The sequence below is a fragment of the Helianthus annuus genome, chromosome 16 (assembly GCF_002127325.2).
Source record: "Helianthus annuus cultivar XRQ/B chromosome 16, HanXRQr2.0-SUNRISE, whole genome shotgun sequence".
Classification (NCBI taxonomy): domain Eukaryota; kingdom Viridiplantae; phylum Streptophyta; class Magnoliopsida; order Asterales; family Asteraceae; genus Helianthus; species Helianthus annuus.
The window spans coordinates 172,306,777-172,312,776 of NC_035448.2; positions in this window are offsets into that span (position 1 = coordinate 172,306,777).

The window sequence follows — 6,000 nt, forward strand, 5'->3', positions numbered from 1 at the left end:
TTTGCCGAGCCTGCTAGGCACTCGGTTTCCGCGAGCACTTCTCCGTCGTTACCCCACTCGTTTGGGCCCCACTCGGAGAACGGGCCCCATGGTTCGCATGGATCGTACATACCATTGCACCAGTCACCGCAGCAGTATCCAGCGCCAGCCTACCAGGGTTTGTATAACCCTAATGCTTATGTGGAGGAGCCAGTGGGCCATAACCCACTTGGACAGGAGGACCACTTTTCTGGTGGTCACGAGATGGACGTAGACGAGGAGACGGACCCTTCGCTCCCACCATCAGGTACACCAAACCACCCGATTGAGATATCGGATGGGTCGCCATACACAGGATCACCATTTAATGGTGTGGACAGCTTCCAGGAGAGGTTCAAGCAGCATGATTGGTACTTCACCCCTAGCCACAACTCTCCGATGCTTCAATCACTCCATGGTACTCCGATGCTCCAATCGCTCCATGGTTCGCCGGTGCACTCACAGCACCACTCGCAGCAGCAGCAGCTCCAGCAGCAGCCGCCTCTACCGCAGGACCTATCTGAGGCCCTGTGGCGTGACGTGATCACTCCGTCACCACCGCCGCCACCAGTCTTACCTCCTCCGTCTCAGAGGCCTAGGAGGAATGCGCGCATATCTACGCGCGGAGGGATTCGCATAGGCACCCCTCCACGTGTTAGTAGCAGCCGCTACACGTCTCTTCCCGGGGAGTCCGAGACAGGGGAGTCTCAGCATCCCGTATCGGAGGTTACTTCTGTTCCGATCCCGCCTCTGCCGCCGCAGAATTTTGGAGAGCCGATTCCGGCTTATGCTAGTGCCGCTCAGTTCAACCCGTTCGAGCAGGTATTCCCTCAGGGTTATGATTACACGGGAGACCCTTATTGGCAAGCTGTGAACTACAGCTCACTCCCACATAGTGGTCCACTTGGAGACCCTTGGGCTGCTGGCCCATCTACTTTTGGTTACCCTCCGGGTTACCAGCAGCCACCACAGCCGCAGCCTTACCAGCCGCCGCAGCCGCAGCACTACCAGCCACCACCACCGGCGCCTATGATGTCGCCGCCGCAGGTTCAGGAGATCCTGCAGGGGATTGATAGCATGCGACGCGAGTTTCAGCACAATATGCGAGAGGATCGCCGACGCACCAGTGGCATGTTTAAGAAGGTATTTGATTTGCTCAAGGGTAAGAGCAAGAAGGATCGTTGAATCCTTCGATTATCATTGCATGTACTCATGTCCCTGCGTGGACATTTATTCCAGTACTCTACCCCTGCGTGGGTATATCTATCTTTCTCTACCCCTGTGTGGGTATGTTATCCTGTTAACCCCTGCGTGGGTTTGTTTTATTTTATTTTGATATTGTTGTACTTGTTTAGCCCCTGCGTGGGCATGTTATTCATGCTAGTTATGTTATTTCAAAGTCCCGTTTAGGGCAATTATGTACTGGTATTTTCGTGGAAATTAAATGGTTAATTTGAATTTATCATTTTATTTATATGCATGAATAATATTAAAATAATGGAAAATATCAATTTTTATTTAATTTGCCATTTTATAAGAATCTTAGTAAGGTATAACCTAGCCTGAATGCCTTATTAACAGGCCTGGCTCTGATGGTAAAACCTGGTTGAAAAGATTCAACTCCCTGTTAACATCTGAGAACATGTTAACATTCTGGCTAAGCGTGATCTGTAGAATCACACGAGCCACCCTTTTAAATAAATTATCTACAGATTTTATCTGTATACAAGTCTATTAATGACTTGATACCTACGGGTTATGACTATGTCATACAGTGGCAGTTGTGGTCTATGACTCCCTGCCTAGTAAAGAAATATCTACGGATTATATCTGTACACGAGTCTATTAATGGCTTGATACCCACGGGTTATAACTATGTTATATAATGACAGTTGTGGTTTATGACTCTCTGTCTAGTAAAGGATTATTTGTTTAATTATACAATTTATAGTCCTATAAAAATCTAAATTTATAATTTAGTGGTTGTCCTTGTGACTAGGCCTATGGTGCCAATATATATATTTTCATTCCTTGATTGCTAATAAGAGCCTGAATGAAATTTATTAAATTAACTGCTAAGGTTTTTGATACCATGGTTAATAAATCGTCTAGGACGATAGTACTGTTAGGTTCTAAATAAGACCTTGTCCTTTATTGTAGCTTAAAGCTACAATGGCCAAATCGGAAGAAACCAACAGTCATTCTGGGGAACGCTCAGATAATGCAAAGATTCACGTTACCGGTGCAGAATTGCAAGCACTGATTGATAATGCTGTCGCCAAGGCTATGGATAGGCAGTTCAAAGAATCTAGTGGTACTCAGAGTAGAACCCGCTCAGTGACGCATGTCAAGGCTAAGACTCATTCTGGGGCTCATAGTAAGCCTCCATCTAAAAAGAGTGAGCCAAAGAAAGTTGAGGATGATAATCATTCCTCCAACCACAGCAGCGTCCCAAAGCAGGAGATTGAGCTGAAACGTGACACGTACAGCAGGTCCTGTACGTACAAATACTTTGTATCTTGCAAGCCCAGGGATTTCACTGGGGAAAAAGGAGCCGTCGACTGCATGACGTGGATTGATGAGATGGACACTGTAGTTGATATCAGCGGATGTGCTGATAGGGACGTCGTGAAGTACGTGTCCCAGTCATTCAAAGGAGATGCGTTAGCATGGTGGAAGTCACTCCTACAAGCTGCCGGTAAGGCCACACTGTACGGTTTGTCATGGGAACAGTTTGTGGCCCTGATTAAAGAGAACTTCTGTCCGCAGCACGAGGTCGAGCGAATTGAATCGGATTTTGTATCCTTAGTCATGAAGAACCTCGATTGTCAAGCGTATCTTACTACGTTCAACACGCTGTCTCGTTTAGTGCCTTACTTGGTGACCCCGGAGCCGCGTAGGATTGCTCGATTCATTGGGGGTTTGGCACCGGAGATTAAAGCCAGCGTCAAAGCTTCAAGACCCACTACATTTAGGTCCGTAGCGGATCTATCACTCTCCCTCACTCAAGACGTGGTTAGATTGAGAGCCATGAAGAGCTCTGAGGAGAACAAACGAAAACGTGAGGATGACACCTCACGAAGATCTGAAAAGCGACATAGAGGGAACAACGACCACAGGAAAGGGTCGGGGTCTAGGAAAAATGATCATCAGTCGGGTGAAAAACCCAGATGCAAGTTTTGTAGGAGACACCACTTTGGGAGGTGTCGGTTTGAAACAAAATCCCAGTCTTCGGAGAAGCGATGTGGAATCTGCAAGTCCACCGATCATAAGGCTGTGGATTGCAAGAAGATGAAGGATGCAACGTGTTTTGGTTGCAACGAAAAAGGTCACATTCGGCCCAACTGTCCAAAGTTTGCGAAGAAGGCCGAGGAAGGGAAGAAGACTAATGCGAGAGTCTTCAAAATGGACGCAAAGGAAGCAGTCCTTGACGATAACGTCATTACCGGTACGTTTCTTGTAAACGATGTTTTTGCTAGAGTCTTGTTTGATTCTGGAGCTGATAAGTCGTTTGTAGATAATAAGTTTTGTAAACTGTTGAACCTTCCTGTTAAAACCTTAAGCGTGAAATATGAGGTGGAATTAGCCGATGGAACCATAGAAACCGCCTCGACTGTTCTAGATGGATGTGTTATATCCATTAGGAATCATTCTTTCCCGCTATCCTTGCTTCCCTTTAAGTTAGCTGGATTCGACATAGTGATAGGCATGGATTGGTTGTCGAGTAACCAAGCCCAGATTCTGTGCAACAGAAAGCAAGTAATAGTTAAGACTCCGTCTGGTGAGTCACTTACTATTCAAGGAGATACCCAGCATGGATTGCCGGAGCAAGTGTCCATGCTCAAGGCATCCAGGTGCATGCAGAAGGGATGTGTCATTTATATGGCACAAGTTACCATAGATGAGCCGAAGCCGAAGATTGAAGATATTCCTGTTATCTCGGAATATCCTGAAGTGTTTCCAGAAGAACTACCCGGTTTGCCACCGGATAGGCAAGTAGAGTTTCGGATAGATATCATTCCAGGTGCAGCACCTGTAGCCAGAGCACCATACAGATTGGCACCAACGGAGATGAAGGAGTTGAGGACGCAGTTGGATGAGCTTTTAGCCAAAGGTTTTATTAGACCTAGCTCGTCTCCTTGGGGAGCGCCAATCTTGTTCGTTAAGAAGAAGGATGGTTCGATGCGTCTGTGCATCGATTATCGTGAGCTTAACAAGGTCACTATCAAGAATCGGTATCCGTTACCCAGGATCGACGATCTGTTCGATCAGTTGCAAGGAGCAAGTTATTTCTCCAAGATTGACCTGAGGTCAGGTTATCATCAGTTGAAGGTCAAGGAGGAAGACGTACACAAAACAGCGTTTAGGACTCGTTATGGACATTACGAGTTCCTAGTGATGCCGTTTGGGCTCACTAACGCACCAGCCGCGTTCATGGACCTCATGAATCGCGTCTGCAAACCCTATTTAGATAAGTTCGTTATCGTCTTTATTGACGACATCCTTATCTATTCGAAGAGCCAAACTGATCATGAGAAACACCTTCGTTGTATTCTCAAACTTTTGAATCAAGAGAAGCTTTATGCCAAATTCTCGAAGTGTGAATTTTGGCTTCGTGAAGTCCAGTTCCTTGGACATGTTGTTAGCGAGCGTGGTATCCAAGTAGATCCCGCTAAAGTCGAAGCAGTCATGAATTGGCAGGAGCCGAAGACGCCTACCGAGATTCGTAGTTTCCTCGGATTGGCAGGATATTATAGAAGATTCATCGAGAACTTCTCAAGGATTGCTGCGCCCCTAACCTCATTGACCCGTAAGAAGATTAAATTTGACTGGGGCCCTAAGCAGCAGGAATCCTTTGACATTTTGAAGCAGAAGCTGAGCAATGCGCCAGTATTGACGTTGCCAGATGGTATAGATGAATTTGTGGTGTATTGTGATGCCTCACATACTGGCATGGGTTGTGTACTCATGCAGAAAGGCAAAGTCATTGCCTACGCTTCTCGACAGCTAAAGGTGCACGAGAAGAACTACACCACCCACGATTTGGAATTGGGTGCAGTTGTATTTGCTTTGAAGTTATGGAGACATTACTTGTATGGAACCAAGTGCATAATTTATTCGGATCACAAGAGTCTTCAGCATTTGTTCAATCAGAAGGAATTGAACATGCGTCAAAGGCGATGGATGGAAACTCTCAATGATTATGACTGTGAGATAAGATACCATCCAGGCAAGGCAAATGTGGTTGCCGACGCCTTAAGTAGAAAAGAAAGGGTTAAACCGATCAGAATCAATGCCAAGCGCATTGAAATAAGAAATAATTTGAATGAAAGGGTGTTAGCTGCACAGAAGGAAGCTGTGCTGGAAGCTAACTATCCTGCGGAAAAGTTGGGAGTAACTGAGGAGCAGTTATCCCACGACAAGGATGGAATGTTACGACTAAACGGACGAATATGGGTCCCAGTATATGGAGGACTTCGGGATGTTATCCTCCAGGAGGCCCACAGCTCTAAATACTCAGTTCATCCTGGAGCTGATAAGATGTACCAGGATTTGAAATCAAACTACTGGTGGATTGGTTTGAAAAAGTCCGTGGCCGAGTATGTGGCCAAATGTTTGACTTGTGCGCAGGTCAAGGCTGAGCATCAGAAGCCGTCAGGTTTGCTACAGCAACCTGAAATTCCCAAGTGGAAATGGGAAATGGTGACAATGGATTTTATCACCAAGTTGCCGAAGACCAAAAAGGGAAATGATACCATATGGGTCATAGTAGACAGACTGACTAAGTCAGCTCATTTTCTACCCATCAAGGAGACGTATAGCTCAGATATGTTAGCTCAATTATACGTCGATAAGATAGTAGCGCTACATGGTATACCTATATCTATTATCTCTGACAGAGATACTAGATATACGTCACATTTTTGGAAGAGTTTCCAACAGTCGTTGGGCACTCGTCTGAATTTTAGTACGGCTTACCAT